The 18,107-nt window shown below is 46.7% G+C and overlaps 1 protein-coding gene across 1 annotated transcript in view; it reads left to right on the forward strand.

Moving 5' to 3' along the window:
* LOC311248485 (partitioning defective 3 homolog) overlaps positions 1-18,107 on the forward strand; it is a gene marked incomplete at both ends in the record, with an annotated part of 75,841 nt that overhangs the window by 2,791 nt on the left and 54,943 nt on the right. The gene's annotated exons all lie outside the window — the stretch shown is intronic.

The raw sequence follows: 18,107 nt of genomic DNA on the forward strand, positions 1-18,107 counted from the left end.
ACAGCCCGGTGTCCAGCATCGTCAGTTTGAGTACTACAGCCCGGTGTCCAGCATCGTCAGTTTGAGTACCACAGCCCGGTGTCCAGCATCGTCAGTTTGAGTACTACAGCCCGGTGTCCAGCATCGTCAGTTTGAGTACTACAGCCCGGTGTCCAGCATCGTCAGTTTGAGTACTACAGCCCGGTGTCCAGCATCGTCAGTTTGAGTACTACAGCCCGGTGTCCGGCATCGTCAGTTTGAGTACTACAGCCCGGTGTCCAGCATCGTCAGTTTGAGTACTACAGCCCGGTGTCCAGCATCGTCAGTTTGAGTACCACAGCCTGGAACTTTCAGTTTCACTGACCTCTGCCGACGCGCTCTGTGGGGAGTTTTATACCAGGCTGCCGCATCAAACGGAAGCGGAGATGAGAGCGACTGTAGGAGTGACAATGCTGCTGAATGACATCCAGCTGGTCCCCTTCTTCCTAAATGTCTTTGAGGAGAGGCTAGTCTCCCATGGCCAGTGTTGGACGGACCAGATAATAAGAGTGTGGAGCTTGTGAAGAGCGAGATTCAAGTTGAAGTGGATTTCTCTCCGACTGCGCAGGAGTTTTATAAACCAGTTTCATAATGCCAAGCGTTTCATTATGCTCTTCATCAGAGCCTCTAAGCAGCGCGGTAGGTAACGTTAAGGTCACCCAGTATCAACTAAGAAGACATGACTTATATCAGCCTACAATTTATGTTCTGCAGTGTTTCTGCTGCTCAGCCATCTGGCCTATTTGACATAGTATGTATCGCCTTATGATCGTTAACTAAATCTCATGAGACATATCTGCCAAAAGATCCTAAAGGTCCAACCATTAATTAATCAATCAATCAATCAATCAATCAATCAATTAATTAATTAATTAATGATCAAACCCCACACATACAATAATTAAATGGGCTATTTAGATATTATTTAGATCAATCAAGTATTCAGTATTACTTTACTGTGAGAGTAAGTTCATTTTAGATGGTCAGGTAACGGATACATTACCAAGAAACTGGATCAGCACAGTGATCTATGATTACAATCAAATTATGTTAATCTTTTTGTTATATTATGAAATACAATGGGAAGTTAACATAATAACTGTAGACTATATCTCTGCTTTCCCATGTCATTTTCAACATAATAATAATAATAATAATAATAATAATAATAATAATAATAATAATAATAATAATAATATCTTAAATTTATATAGTGCCTTTCAGGAGACCCAAGGTGCTTAACAGGAGGGGGCAGCTAAGGGAAAGGGATCAGGGAACAACGTCAAAAGGAAAGAAAAGAAAGAAAAGAAAAGAGGGAAATCAGACAGAGTCATTTACAAATTTGGTGAAGAGGTGGGGTTTGAGTTGGGATTTGAAGGAGTGAGTTCCAGAGGGTGGGTGCGGCAACAGAGAAGGCTCTGGGACCAACAGTCTGCATGTTGGTGGTGGGGATGGAGAGGAGACCGGAGTCAGAGGACCGCAGCCTCCGGGGCGGGATGTAGGGATGGAGGAGGTCAGCTAGGTACTGGGGGGCAAGGGGAGTGAAGGGCTTTGTAGGTGATGAGGAGGATCTTGAAATTGATGCAGGACTTGACTGGAAGCCAGTGGAGGTGGATGAGGGTGGGGGTGAATGTGGTGCCAGGACTTGGTGCGGGTGAGAACCCTAGCAGCAGAATTTGGACTTATTGAAGCCTGTTCAGGGCATTGCTGGGTAGCCCTACGAGGACATAGTTTGCGTAGTCGAGACGGGAGGTGACGAAGGTGTGAATGAGAGTCTCTGCTACAGAGAAGGGGAGAGATGGCCGGAGTCTGGACATTTTCCTGAGATGGAAAAAAGCTGATTTGCTTATTGATTTTATATGGGAATGAAAGGGAGAGGGTGGAGTCCAGTATGACACCCTGGTTGCGGACCTCTGGGGAAGGGTGGATTAAGCAGCCATCCACTTCAAGGAGGAGATCTCCAACCTTCCGGAGCAGTGACTGCTTGGCCACAACCATGAGCTCAGTCTTCTTGCTATTTAGCTTCAGGAAATTGGATGACATCCAGGCCTTGATGTCAAGGAGACAGTTGACGAGGTGCTGTGGGGGGAGAGGAGTGGAGGGTGAGGTGCTGATGTAGAGCTGAGTGTCATCAGCGTAGGAGTGAAAATTGAGACCATGTTTCCGGATGATGTGACCGAGGGTACTGTAGATTGTGAAGAGGAGTGGACCAAGAACGGAACCCTGCGGCACACCTTGGTTGACTGGGGCAGGGGTGGGAGGTGGACTGTTTTCGGTCCTGTGAGGTAGGACTCGAACCAGGTGAGAGCAGTCCCAGTAACACCCAGATGGTCAGAGAGGCGGTTGAGGATAGTATACTAACAGTCAGAAATGGTCAAAGTACACTAAAAAAATACGTATTCTTGGCAGAACGTGGTACTGGTGCATCTCAGACAGACAAACTATTTCCACCGCTTTTTCTTTTCAACTGTGGTTTCAGTAAACACTGTGTTAGACTGAAGTTGTGATAGTATGTCAGAGTCACACGTAGCACCCAGGGACCAACTGTGGCAAGTCAGACAGACAGGTGGACCTGTTCAGGGGCTCCAGACACAGCAGCACACACTTCATCATGCATGAGCAGGAACACACACACACACACACACACACACACACACACACACACACACACACACACACACACACACACACACACACGCACACACACACACACACACATACACACATACACACATACACACACACACACGTCCACATATTCATATTCCATGAAGTGGAACCACAGAGCTGTCAGGCTCTTCAGAAGGTGAGGAGGACATGCAGTATAGAAAACACACACACACACACACACACACACACACACACACACACACCACATGCACCACCATCAAGGGGCGTGGGGGTGGGGGGCAGGTATGCTGCCCAGGAGGACCCTCTGACGGTCCATACACTTATGATTCGAGATGGTATCTCGAAGGGGGCCCCAGTGGAATAATGTGGTCCTCAGGCACAGGCATTACACACGGCGGCCCTGCACACGCATACCAGTAAACTCCTCTCCTTCGCTCTCATCTTCACCTCTCCTGTGTTTATTAGAAATAGATTTATGGAAATTGTTGGGAGTGGCGCGACCGAAAAACAAATCTGAATATATATGACTATGAGAAAGCAGGCCTGGCGTGCGTGTGAATACAGAAATACAGGCAAAGAGGCTTCAAAGAGGAGCGCACTCCTTATGGCTTTCTCATCCAGTCTTTTCATTTCTCAAAACACACCGGACCAAACCGGCACCAACACACACCTAATTCATCACAGGGACCGTTCCCCATGTGTCTGGGCTGTTCCTTTTGAACCCCTTGATTTGATTTCACTGTTGTTTTGACGAAAGGGTGGGGGGGGGGGGGTGGTGGGGGGGGTGGGGGGGCGGGTGTACAGAGCGGATCTAATGTGTCCTCCAATGTGACTGCAATCAACAAGCCCCCTCCTGCTCTGCCATTGATTTTCCTGGCCTATTTGTGGGAGGCTTTCCTCTCCTTTCTTCCCCCTCGAAAACTTTTCCAACAGCTCTGACAGTGCTCCTCGATACTGTGTCTTTCCTTTGTTATTATATATAATCGTTGCCAACTGGATTTATGTCCAAACTATTTGAACAGTGGGATACCAGGGGGGGGGGGGGGGGGGATTGTTCTGCGAAAGCCATAACTGTTGGTCGCATCCAGTGCTTCTTCCTGAAGATCGTGCCACGATATCGATCCTGTGGGCGTCTTTAAGCGCTGCGTGAAATTCTCCACCATGTCTCTCTTATGCCCCGCTGATCGGCACGCCTCTCTCACCGGTCGTGTCCGGCTGAATGGGCTAATTGACAGACTTTGGTGAGAGCTGATTGCTTTCGGGCCACAGCAGCGTCTCCGCGTTGCAATGGGTAATCTGTGCCTAATGACGAGTCCGCGATTGGTTGCCACCTCATTGAGAGAGAGAGAGGGAGAGAGAAAGGGAGAGAGAGAGAGAGAGACGGACAGGGAGACAGACAGACAAACAGAGAGATGGACAGGGAGACAGACAGAAAGAGAGATGGACAGGGAGACAGACAGAAAGAGAGATGGACAGGGAGACAGACAGAAAGAGAGATGGACAGGGAGACAGACAGAAAGAGAAGATGGACAGGGAGACAGACAGAAAGAGAGATGGACAGGGAGACAGACAGGGAGACGGACAGAGATATGGACAGGGAGACAGGCAGGGAGACGGACAGAGATATGGACAGGGAGACAGGCAGTCACATAGGCCAAAGTGAAAGATGGAAAGCTGTATTCACACAGTGTGACATTAGCCAGACTTGTTATAGTCAAACTGCAAACACACTAGCTGGCATCGCCGACGATGCGAAGAACTAAGAAAAATCCAATATTTGATGAAGACATAAAAAAAAGAAAAAAAAAGCAACAGGGTTTTTGAGGTGATGAAATCACTGCGGCCAGGCAGCATTGGTTCGTCAAAAAAAATTTAGAGTATATATCTGCTAAGAAAACGAAAATGTCTAATTTGTTTTATTTTTTATTTCTCCATGTGGTAAATACACAGGTCACAACATGTTTACAGGAAAGTTTTGGAGTTTTATTTGGAGTGTATTTTGTGACTGTTGGGAACTAGGCTACACTGGCACACCTACTTCCAGTGAATAACGCTAAGCTAGGCTAACGGTGCGGCTGTTCCCTAAGCCTGATAAGTGTATGGTTATCGAGATACACAGACAGGCAGAAATACAGACAGACAGACAGACAGATGGATACAAGCAAGTAGGCAGATTATAGTGGCTATGATACAGTACTTATGTTGAGATAATGTAGTTCAGCTATTTCTACCAACAACCACAGTCGATTTAAACCATAAACTGACCTCTATCCCCGCTGCCCTAAGGGACGGGGAAGGTCGAAGGTCGGACAGAAAGACAGACAAGCTGACAACATGCGGAGAGACAAGCGGACAGACACAAAGGCAACATGCAGACGGACAGATGACATGAGCGTGTCCCTCCAGAGATGTAGATGAACAAATTACCGGCAGCAATAACACACATCAGACACTTCAAAGTGGACCAGAGGCGGCGCCCGCAGCTGTGCTCTGAAGCATAGAATTATGGCTATCTGAAATAATCATCTTTAGAGCCATATTGATTGCTTTTTTCCTCCTCCCACTCCCCAACACACACACTCTCTCTCTCTCTTAATCTCTCTCTCTCTCTCTCTCTCTCTTCTCTCTCTCTCTCTCTCTCCCTCCCTCCCTCCCTCCCTCCCCTCTTCTCTCCCTCCCTCCCCTCTTCTCTCCCTCTCTAACCCAACTCTCAGTCTCGTGAGCCCAGTTTAGATTTCCATGCTAAAACATGTGTCGAGCAGGTCAAACTATAATAATTGGATAGAGATGAGAAGTAAATTACAATAATGAATGTCATTTCCCCATAATTATAAGGACGTCGGGCCCGTGTCTACGCACTAACCATGAAAGTATACATTTTTATTTTCTTTTTTCTTCTTGAAATACGTTCAGAATCTTAATGATGCTCTTAGTCTTGCAGCTTCAGAGTGTTGTGTCGTGTTCTCTGTTCCTAGGCGTGTTGCCCGGGGCTAGTTAAGAGCGCTCCTGGGGTTAGTATGGTGGTATTTAACCGCTGTCTGGTCGGCATTCATCAAGATTTTGGTGAGTTTAAAACCTCAATGAATTGACCGGAAGCCCTATTGCATGGCTGCAGACCACATCGTTGGGTAGATACTACCCAGGCTTAAAGGGGAACACCACTCAGGTTAAGAATTTCAATCACGTTTGAAATGGTCACGAAAAACTTTTTTTTCATGTCTTAGGAAAGTCCAAAACAATATTTGTGAACATGAGACCAGAAGAAGTAAGACTCAAACTGGTGATGTCATCAAGCATAACGTTGGTAGCTGCTTCATTGAAAATGAGTGGGAGACAAATTTTGTGGAGCCACATAATGTCTTGATTTTTTTTACCCCCCAAATCTATTTCACTCTACTGTTGCGTTCTCAGTTCTGAAACAGAACATAATGCCCGTATATTCAGAACATTCCCCTGGGTGCTCTGTGTCATCTTCACCGTCTTATCCAATATTTATTGTCTATGGAGCAGCTTCAGACTTTATACCCGATGACATCACAAATGTGAGTTTTAGCACTCTATAGCTTATGGATTTTGGAGAGAGTCGTTAATGTTCACTGATGTTCTTTGACTGTCTTAGACCATTAGGAGAAACATGTATATATTGTATTCTTAGATTGGACGTAGTTCCTCTTTTAAGAGCTTTATCTTGGATATGGAATAAGTCCCTCCATGGAGCTGGCCTATTCTGGCTCACCACACATGGTTCTTACCAGCAGGAGGCATGACCCTAACCATGATTGTTGTCACATGTTTTTATATATATATATATATTTTAAGAATAGACTGCTGATGATGATTGATTGAAGAAAAATAGAAGTGCTATCGACAGGTGGTGAATTTCCACAATTTTGCTGTGTAATAGCTTCCAACCAGCAGTGGATCAGAGTGATTACAGTAGCACTCCATGATTACCCCCCCCCCCCGCGCAGCCCTCCCCGCCCCGCCTCCGGTAGGCTATGTGGACCCGACTGTAGGGAGAAGCAACCGCGGGGATCCACACATGCATCCAACCTCATTGGCTGTGGAGCTCCCTGTCCGGGGGCCCCTCTATTGGTCGAGAACACCCAATGCGACGGGCCTCGGTGAATCACGGCGGTGACAGGGTCGCGAGGCGGCCATTAGAGAGATTGCCTGCAGGGAGAAGTGTGGACACCTACGGCTAGCAGGACCTTCATCTAATCAATTTAAGTTCAGTGGTTTGCCACCGAGGTGCCTCCCTGCTGCAACCCCAAGGCCATATAGAAGTCACTAAAGCGCGGCAGATATGCAGGAACACTGACAACAACACAACCAAAATGCACTTTAAATTTATATTGACCAGCTCAGAGCAGAAGTTCCAACATAACGTGGTTATCTGAAAAAAGACTGCAATATTACCTTTTGCCGAGGCATGAGTTTCGAGCCAAATTGAAAAAAGTTTAACGATTTGGAGATTCCCATCACAGATTTGAACTTTACACGTTGACTGCTTCTCTCTCCCCTGGGCTCCCCAGTGTGTAGGGTATTGGGAGACATCCAAAGGGAGTGATAGATGGCCATTATAGATACACTAACAGGTTTATCTTTGAACTGCAAGAAGCAGGTACTGTAGGTCTGATACCAATCTCTGATAGTCACATATCTCAGTCTCTCTGTCTTTCCGTCTCTCTGTCTCTCTCTATTCTTCTCTCTCGTTCCGGTCCAAAGGCCTCACTTCAATCTCACACTTCAGTGGTGATCGGAGCGATGCAATGGTGAGGCATTGATATCAGAGGAATCAGAAAGTTGATAACAGTGGCAGTGTGTATCTGATTGGCCTTGTCTGTCCGATGCTGGCTCCATCACAGATAAACTCTCTCTCTCTCTCTCTCTCTCTCTCTCTCTCTCTCTCTCTCTCTCTCTCTCTCTCTCTCGCTCTCTCTCTCTCTCTCTCTCTCTCTCTCTCTCTCTCTCTCTCTCTCTCTCTCTCTCTCTCTCTCTCTCTCTCTCTCTCTCTCTCTCTCTCTAGCTCTCTCTCGCTCTTTCTCTAGCTCTTTCTCTCTCTCTCTTTCTGTATCTCTCTCTCTCCCCCTCTCTAGCTCTCTCTCTCTCTCTCCCTCTCTATCTCATTCTCTCTCTATCTCTATCTATCTATCTATCCATGAGCTGCAGAAAGAATCCCTTAGAACCCCTCTGAATCAATAATAATAATTGGATTTATACAGCGCCTTTCGTGAAACCCAAATACGCTTTACAAAGCATAGGCCTTCGTGAACGGGTTTTCAAGGCTGGTCTTATTTAAAAGAGTCCACCTGCAGGATGTGGTGGAGCAGATCTCAGCCCGGAGAGAGCTCCAGAAGGTGGGGGTCACCACGCTAAAGTCCGGGCTCTGTCCCAAAAGGTCTGCAGGCGGGTGTGGGGGATGGAGAGCAGATCCGTGTCCGGGACGGGGTGGAGGTCAGATACTGCAGGTACCCGGGGGCAACGGCACGGAGGGATTTGCATGTAAGGACGAGGATCTTGGATGAGACCGGGAGCCAGTGGAGGTGGATGAGGGTGGGGGTGATGTGCTGCCAGGGGCTTGGTGCAGGTGAGAACCATGGCAGCTGCGTTCTGCACATATTGGAGCCTGTCCAGGGCGTTGCTGGGTACACCAGACAGGGACTCCATTACAGTAGTCAATATGATAACTTTGGATTCAAATGGATTCACAAATCAGGCTGATCAAACTCACATCAAGGTGTAAAGGTAGAGATGTGTGGTTACTGTAATTGCTGCCTTCAATCAATTGCACATATGTTAACTTGCATATTTCTCACCCATTTTGGCTCCAATCTAGGTTGACAGTTAGCCAAGGACCTGCATGATAAGGGAGGGCGGCTCCTTCGGCCTGGGAGAATGAATGGGTTATTAAACTAACTTTGTCTGTAGTTCACAAAGCCTCTTTACCTTGAACAAGGTCTTCTGATATCGATTTCACAATCTGAAAACGAACCAAAACATATATCATCATCCTGTAAAACGTCACTTTACCTCTCACCACAAACGCAGTATAAAGGACAGAGTTACAGGCAAACAGGGAAAGAAAACACTTGTTTTTTTCAATAGGCAGGGATAAAAGGAGCTGGTCGGCTTTGTGTCAACATGATGACAGCCCTTGAGAGATCTAGCCGTATATACATGGCTCATTCAAGATTGCTTTAAAATCGTATTTTTTATACGATTATTTTATCATTCAATTATGATATGTATATATTTTCTTTTTTTAACCAGGTTTGTCTCATTGAGATACATTTTTGATCTATTGAGATCTATTTTACAAGGGAAACCTGGCTACGAATAGCAGCAACACAGAGTTTCAGAATAAACACAGACATTACAGATAAAAGTAACATTACAAAATGATATAGAACATTTGCACACTGAGAACCTGGTTACGATAGGCTTCACCATAGCCCTAAATACGTTCAGGGTTACCAAGCTTTGCATTTTTAGATCTGACTGAAGATTGCAGCACCCAAAGGAGTGATGTGCTTTGGGGGGAATATATAGCATTGCCCCACCGCTATGATCCAGGCATCTAAGCCGACTTTTTAAGATGCCAAATGTGCGCTTGATCAAATGTTCGCGTTCTGATGTGAGCCAGATTGTACGCCGCCTCTCCAACGTTGGCAGGATTACACACGGCAAGTGGACCCAGGGAATTTGGCAACCACATTCGTTATTATATTACTGGCGTTGCACACTACCTGTGTTGATTGAATACATTTGCTTCCTATTTCTAAAAACATGTTCGTTTTCGCTTGGTGGTACAATTGGAACATGAGTTCAGTCAATGATAATAATAAACTTTATTTATATAGCACCTTTCATACAATGATTGCAGTTCAAAGTGCTTTATATAATGAAGACATAATAAAACAAGCAGCAAGAGCAATGCATAACACAAATTTGCAGCATGATGCAAAATCAGAATCTCGTTGCAGAATCAATCAATCAATAGTGCCGACAACATTGGGAAAGCCGACAACGTTAAATAACAATATTTAAATAATAAATAAGATTGCATGGGATCTCTGGGTGGCTGGCTTAATATCATCATTGATTTCATCCAGTAGATCAAGAATTGCTTGAGCTGGCAACCTGTGTTTCCGGATGATTTCGGTCTTGCCTAAATAAAAAAGTGATATTCATTTACATGTATATTTTGTCATTAGCTGACACTTTTATCCAAAGCGACTTACAAGTTACAAGGAAGGGCACAACTCAAATCAGCTGAGTAACAATGTTCATCAAACTGTTGAGTGCTACAGTGTAGGTTAGTATATTAGGACAAGTGCATGACAGTAAGGTTAGTTAGGGTTAGATTTATTTTTAAAAAATCAGATATTGGGTGAAGTGTGTCTTTAGTTGACAGCGAAAGATTGGACGGGTTCTGCTGTCCTAACTGTGGTGGGAAGTTCGTTCCACCATTGTGGGGCAAGGACTGAGAATAGGCGGCTTCTCTTTGATGACCCTCCCGGAGCTCGGATAGGAGCAGGTCTGAGGCGGCCGGAAGATGCAGAGTGTAGGGGTCTTGAGGGTGTGTAGTTAGAGACCATTGACCGGAGGTAGGCGGGAGCTGTTCCCTTCGCCGCACGATATGCCAGGTCGAGGGCCTTGAAGCGGATTCGTGCGGCTATGGGGAGCCAGTGCAGGTCTCTAAGAAGTGGGGTGACATGGGCTGACTTCGGTAGGTTTGAGATCAGGCGGGCCGCTGCGTTCTGAATGAGTTGAATAGGCTTGGTGGCAGTGGCCGGGAGGCCAGCAAGCAGTGCGTTGCAGTAGTCGAGGCGGGAGATGACTGTTGATTGGACGAGGAGTTGGGTGGTTTCTATTGTCAGGAAGGGTCGGATCCTTCTGACATTGCTCAGGAGGAATATGCAGGTTCTGGTTGTCGCTGCGATGTGAGCGGAGAGGTTCAACTGGTCGTCGAGGACAACACCAAGGTTATTGGCGGTCGGGGACAGCAGCTGCATTTTCGACTGTGATGGAAAGGTCGGTCAGGGGGGAGGATTTGGCCGGCAGGTGAAGCAATTCTGTTTTGCTTAGGTTCAGTTTGAGGTGGTTGGTCATCATCCAGGCGGAGATGTCGGACAGACAGGCCAAGATCCGCTCAGCGACGTGGATATCCGAGGGAGGAAAGGAGAGGAAGAGTTGAGTATCATCGGCATAGCAATGATACGAGAAGGCACGAGACGTGATAATGTTACCCAGAGATTTAGTGTAGAGGGAGACGAGGAGGGGTCCAAGGACCGAGCCCTGGGGGACACCTGTCCGCAGGGGGCGGGGGGCCGACAGGGTCCCTTTCCATGACACTTGGTAGGAGCGGTCGTCGAGGTATGATGTCAGCCATGTCAGCGCAGAGCCAGCCACTCCCATTCCTGCGAGGGACGCAAGGAGGATCTGAAGGTTGACTGTGTCGAAGGCTGCAGACAGGTTCAGGAGAATCAGGACAGAGGAGAGGCCTTTCGCTTTTGCTAAGTGAAGAGCCTCTGTGACTGCAATGAGGGCCGTCTCTGTGGAGTGACCAGTCCTAAAGCCTGACTGATTAGGTTCTAGGAGGTCATTCTGTAAGAGATAATCAGAAATTAGAAATATTCTTTCACTAGCACGCCTGGCGTTATGATGCCCTCGCCTGGCAACAATTACTGCTGCCATGATCACCTGAGACACTGGCAATGACATGCCTTTATAAATGTGCTTAGTTACCACCAAATCTCTCAAGACATAATAGTGTCGCTTTAACTGCAGCGCCGATCTTGGTGAATTGGGAGTGTTTTTGGATGAGGATCATTTGAAAGGGGCACATGTTCCGCTCATATTACCTCATATAAATACCCGCACATACCACCGACGCACTGAGACGCAATGCTGATGGCAACGCAATTACCACCTCATTTCACCCTTTGCGCTTGCTTTGTGAATAGCAAACTGTGTTTCAGAGCTATTTGCACCGGCATAGCATCAGAAAAATCTGCGGAATCCCTTTGTGAATTCGCCCTTAGTGTAGATATTACCCCCTATAGCTCACCCTATTCAACGCATGCCAGCCACCCTTCAATCCCAGAAGCTTCTGTATAACTGCCTTTGTCAGAGTTGGTGGAGAGTATATTTATTATGTCTCTTGATTATACACACAAACCTCCTGTTAGAGAGAGAGATAGAGACACACACACACACACGCATGCGCACGCACACGCACACGCACACACACACACACACACACACACACACACACACACACACACACACACACACACACACACACACACACACACACACACAGAGAAGGCCCAGTGTGTGTTTTTAACTGAGCTTAGCTGAGTAGTGGGTGATGAGTTCAGAATAATTGTGATTATCAGTCATGGAGACGATAAAGCTGTCACTGTATCATCCAAAACGTATTATGTCTAATTATTGCGATCGTTCTACACTGTTAAACGGTTAAGAAAGTGTTTTGGTAATGAAGTGTGAAGCACTCTGTGAGTGGTAAACGTCCAAAGTCCCAATGCAGCACAGATGGGACTAATGCTATTGCTATTACTGTTAAACTGAGAATCATAATAAAGCCATATAGAGACACAGCTGACTAGTGTGGAATGATGTGTGTGTGTGTGTGTGTGTGTGTGTGTGTGTGTGTGTGTGTGTGTGTGTGTGTGTGTGTGTGTGTGTGTGTGTGTGTGTGTGTGTGTGTGTGTGTGTGTGTGTGTGTGTGTGTGTGTGTGTGTGTGTGTGTGTGTGTGTGTGTGTGTGTGTGTGTGTGTGTGTGTGTGTGTACACTTTCTCCACCTCTGTCAGCATGTCAGGGGATGGATCTAAGCAGTGCTTCCCACGCTCTGAAAGCATTTTGTAACCCCACTACCAATTCCCTGCACTGCTCTGTGTGTGCGTGCATGTGTGTGTATGTGCATGTGTGTGTGTGCGTCTTATGTTTGTGTGTGTGGACTGCTTTATTACTTCCTGAGTTGAAAGTAACTCCACTGTTTGCTTTTGTCAGACTTAAAGCAATACAGGACGCAGTGAGGTCTTCATCAGGAATGACACAAACACCCACCCTCACACACACACACTCACACACTCACACACATACACACACACACACACACACACACACACACACACACACACACACACACACACACACACACACACACACACACACACACACACACACACACACACACACACACACACACACACACACACACACACACACTCACACACTCACACACACATCCACAGAAACACGTGCACAACCTGTAACCCTGTGACGGGGAGCATGGGAAGTAAGGCCGGTGTCGGCGTCGTTTGTCTCCAGTTTGTTTGTCCAGACTCCGGTGTCGTCGCCGCGTTGACTTTATGCCACCAGACACTTAACTGCTCAGTGGAATTACGATTATGGTTGTCGCTATCTGAAATATGGCGTCCCCTCCCCTTCTCTGACCTCTCAAAGGGCACTTAGTGTTCTCTTGTTTATCCCGATGTAGACCTAAAATATACACGGGACGAGATTAAATACTGTTATGTTAAGTTGAACGTTTCGGATGATGATTTAGGGGCGCAGATGTTGCCTAAAGGCAAGATAAACAGTGGAGGGTTTGGAATGTTTCATCTGTAGCTTTGTCTCCATTTTAGGAATATCTTGCTTCGGTGATAATAACCTGACCCGCCAGATGGTCCCGACGGTCTGAACCACAGTGTTTTGGGGCGTGTAACTTTTTAAGCCTGGACAAGATGGATTATCGCACAATCTTGTGATCTCGCGAAACCAGCTGCCGTGCGAGGTTATTGGTGAGAGGGGAGTGGAAGATATTGTACTCTTAATACTGTTTCTAATCAATCAATCTCGTGGTAAAAACAAATGGAAAGGAAATACGAACCTGAGATGCCACTTCTATCATTTCAAAGTAACAAATGGAGAATTGTACCAGTACCACCTGTAAGTGTCAGTATGCTTGTGCATGGATTTTCCCAGTTTTTTTAAATGAAATATGTTGAACTTAAACACAGCTAAATATATATATATAATTAGTATTTATTTTTTTACTGTTTTAATGGGGGACCAATTACAAATTGGCGTAATTTATTAACACTAAATGTCAACAGCGGTATGATAAATTGTAGGGTGAAAGACGGGCTCCTCTTTAGCCATCTTTCATGCCACTGACAAAAGAATGATTCTATCGACTTCATTAGTGAAGTCACAGAGGGGGCAAAGCGTGTTGTTTTTGCCAGACTCCATTCAAAGAGGGACTACAAAGACCATGGCGTTTCATGTGACAGGCTTCAACCCCTCGAGACTCTCTCAGATCAGGGAGAGCGTATACCGTACATACATGTGCACACACACACACACACACACACACACACACACACACACACACACACACACACACGCGCACTCACACACACACACACACACACACACACACACACACACACACACACACACACACACACACACACACACACACACACACACACACACACACACACATACACACACACACACACACATATACTGGTACATTACTAACACACACACACGTGCTCCGGTCCACTACCTCTTAGCTTCTTAATTTCCTCATTCACTCTGCTGCAGTCCCAATTTCAATTCCAGTGAATCGTTAAACTTGTTCCACTCCCTTGTGAGTGGGAAACTTTCAGTAGTGGTTGTTGTTGTTGGTGTTGTTGTTGTTGTCGGGTCTTGCTAATTTGTTATTGCACTGTTGCATGACTTTCATTAGAGTCCAAACGACTAGAGACTGTTTCAGCTCCTGCCTTCAAGTTCAAGTTTCAAGTTTCTTTAATAGTTGTCATACAGAAGTACAGAATACTTTTATACAAAATGCTTCTTACTGTTGCGCTCCAGAGACTGTGCAAGACAAGATAAGTATGAAATAAAATAACATAGTAAAATTAGAAGTAAAAAAAATGAGGTCACAGTGTTCAGTTTAGACATATGTACAATGTTCGATGCAGAATAGACGTAGTTACCATACAATATACAATACTGTGCAGTGTACTAATATACAATACTATATAGTGCAAGGCAGAAATGGAGAAATGGGACGAGGTGCAATTTAGGTACAATTCACAGTAGGTGTATGAGTTGTAGTGCAAATCCTTTATCAATAAATATAAAGTGTAAGTGTGTTTGTGTGATCTAAAGTGTGGAGAGTGGGTGCTGCAGTGTGTTGTTTGTTTGAGTGAGTGTGTGCGTGTGGGTGTGTGTGCTGTGTGCATTTGATGGTTGTTGCAATGAGATGGCGCCGCAACGAACGGCTGCCTGTCTGTGCGCTCCGTCGAGACTGTGCTCACTTTTGTTAATATTTATAGTTTTTAGAGTTTTGTTTGTACCAACTGTTGGTGCATTTAATGTATATGACCGTCAGTCACTCATAGACATTGGATTACGGGAAACTTACCAACTGGATTACTCACTGGACCAGCTTTCCGAACCGCAACAATGGCCTGAAGAAATTCTCCGGAGATTAGGACCAGATCCTTTGTTCCTTGATCCCAGGAAAAGAGGACCCAGACGACGAGGAAAGAGAGCTGGAGTCCGTAACAGGCTGAGAACCAGGCGGCACAGGACACCACTACCCAGTATATTGCTAGCCAATGTACAATCAATTGACAATAAACTGGATGACATCCGAGCAAGGATTCAATATCAAAGAGACGTTAGGGACTGCAACGTTCTCTGCTTCACCGAAACGTGGCTCACACCGGAGGTTCCAGACCACGCAATTCAACCGGCTGATCACTTCTTTATCCATCGCAAGGATCGGACAGCAGCAGAGTCCGGTAAACAACGTGGAGGAGGTATTGCCTTCATGTTTAACAAAAATTGGAGCGATCCAACTAACGTGAAGGAATTATCCAACCACTGCTCCCCAGAACTGGAATATATAACCATCAAGTGTCGTCCTTTCTTCCTCCCGAGGGAGTTAACGGCGATCGTCCTGATCGGAGTGTATATTCCACCGCAAGCCAGCAACAAGGTTGCGCTCTCCAGACTACACGACGAGGTAAATAGAATACAAGTGGCGAACGTTAACGCCGCCATTTTAGTGCTGGGTGATTTCAATAGCGCCAATCTGAGAAAGGTATTACCTGACTTCTATCAGCATGTGACTTGCAACACCAGAGGCGGTAACATCCTAGATCACTGTTACACACAATTTAAAGGTGGCTACAAGGCTCATTCTGATAGTGGCTTTGGTAAATCAGATCACGCGTCAATCTTTCTTTCACCAAAGTACAAACAGAGAATTAAAAGTACTCCTGTAGTCTCGCGAGAGGTGCAGAAATGGGATTTGACGTCAGAGGAGACGCTCCGGTCTGTGTTTCACGGCACAGACTGGAATGTGTTCCGCGACACAGATAACATTAATGTCTACACGGAGACAGTGCTGGACTATGTTTGTACTAGGGTGAAAGAAACAATCCCCACTACCACAATGAGAGTTTACCCAAATCAAAAACCCTGGGTAGACAAATCCGTCCGTGAAGCTCTGAGAGAGCGCACCAAAGCATACAACGACGGCCTAGTGGCAGGCAACATGAATGACCACAAGGTGGCGCGATACAACGTAAGGAGGACAGTGTCAGAGGCCAAACGGCGCTACAGGGATAAAATTGAACTCCAGTTTGAACAAGCTGACTCTAGAGCTATGTGGCAGGGGCTCAAAACGATGACAGACTACAAAGGCGCCTCCCTCAAACTGAACAGTGACATCTCCTTAGCAAATGACCTCAATACCTTCTATGCGAGGTTTGATGCTGGTAATAACAACACCAGCTCACAAGCCACGGCAATGGGGGGGGGGGGGGGGGGGGGTCGGCTGCTGATGGAGGCGCAGTGTTCAGGGTAACAGAGCATGAGGTGAGGCGGACCTTTAAAAAAGTGAATATCAGGAAGGCAGCAGGTCCGGACGGCATCCCCGGCCGCGTCCTAAAAGTCTGTGCCGACCAACTGGCCCCAGTATTCACTGACATATTTAACCTGTCCTTAGAACAGGCTGTCATCCCCACCTGCCTGAAGAAGTCCACTATTATCCCTGTACCCAAAAAATCCAAGCCTGCTTGCCTCAACGACTACCGCCCTGTAGCTCTCACCTCCATAGCCATGAAGTGCTTTGAGAAGCTAGTAAAGGGCTACATCTGCTCCTCCCTCCCCATCAACATGGACCCCCTGCAATTTGCATACCGCCCCAACAGGTCCACGGAGGACGCCATAGCCCATGTGCTGCACACAGCAGCATCACACCTGGACAAGAGGCAGGGGAACTATGTGAGAATGCTATTCATCGACTACAGCTCGGCATTCAATACCATAGTCCCCTCCATACTCATAGCTAAGCTCAGGGACCTGGGCTTGGGCTATGACCTCTGCCAGTGGGTCTTGGACTTCCTGACTGGCAGACCCCAGGTGGTGAGAGCAGGCAACTGCACCTCCTCATCCATCACCCTCAACATAGGGGCCCCCCAGGGCTGTGTTCTGAGTCCCCTCCTCTACTCCCTGTACACACACGACTGTGTGGCTCAGCGGAGTAGCAATACAATCATCAAATTTGCTGACGACACAGTGGTGGTGGGCCTGATCTCTGCCAACGACGAGAGGGCCTACCTGGAAGAGGTCAAGGTCCTGGCGGGATGGTGCCAGGAAAACAGCCTCTCCCTGAACGTCAGCAAAACAAAGGAGATGATTGTGGACTTCAGGAGGTCGGGGGTCAAGGACTACAGCCCCCTCAGCATCGACGGGGCACCGGTCGAGAGAGTCAACAGCTTTAAGTACCTCGGAGCCTACATATCCGAGGACTTGACATGGACCACACACATTGACAGTGTTGTGAAGAAGGCACGACAACGCCTCTACTTCCTCAGGCGCCTAAGGAAGTTCCAAGTCAGTCAGAAGATCCTTAAGAACTTCTACTCATGTACAATAGAGAGCATCTTGACCGGCAACATCACCTCCTGGTTTGGGAATAGCACTGCACAAGACCGAAGCAGACTACAAAGAGTGACACGTTCAGCCGAACGCACAATTGGAGGGGGGCTCCCCACCCTCCAGAACATTTACAACAAGCGTTGCACGGGCAAGGCTAAGAGAATCATTAAAGACTCCAGTCACACGAACAACTGCCTCTTTGAACTGCTGCGGTCAGGCAAGCGATACCGGAGTCTCAAGGCGAGCACAGAAAGACTCAGAAGAAGCTTCTATCCCCAGGCCATCAGGCTGCTAAACGAACAATGAATGAACACTACACAACAACAACCACCAAACGCACATAGCACACACATCCACACGCACACACTCACTTTAAACAAACACACTGTAGCACCCACTCCACACACTTTATAGTACACACCCACTTTAAACAAACACACTGTAGCACCCACTCCCCACA

This window comes from Notolepis coatsorum, assembly GCF_963971535.1.
Source record: "Notolepis coatsorum genome assembly, contig: SCAFFOLD_305, whole genome shotgun sequence".
NCBI lineage: Eukaryota > Metazoa > Chordata > Actinopteri > Aulopiformes > Paralepididae > Notolepis > Notolepis coatsorum.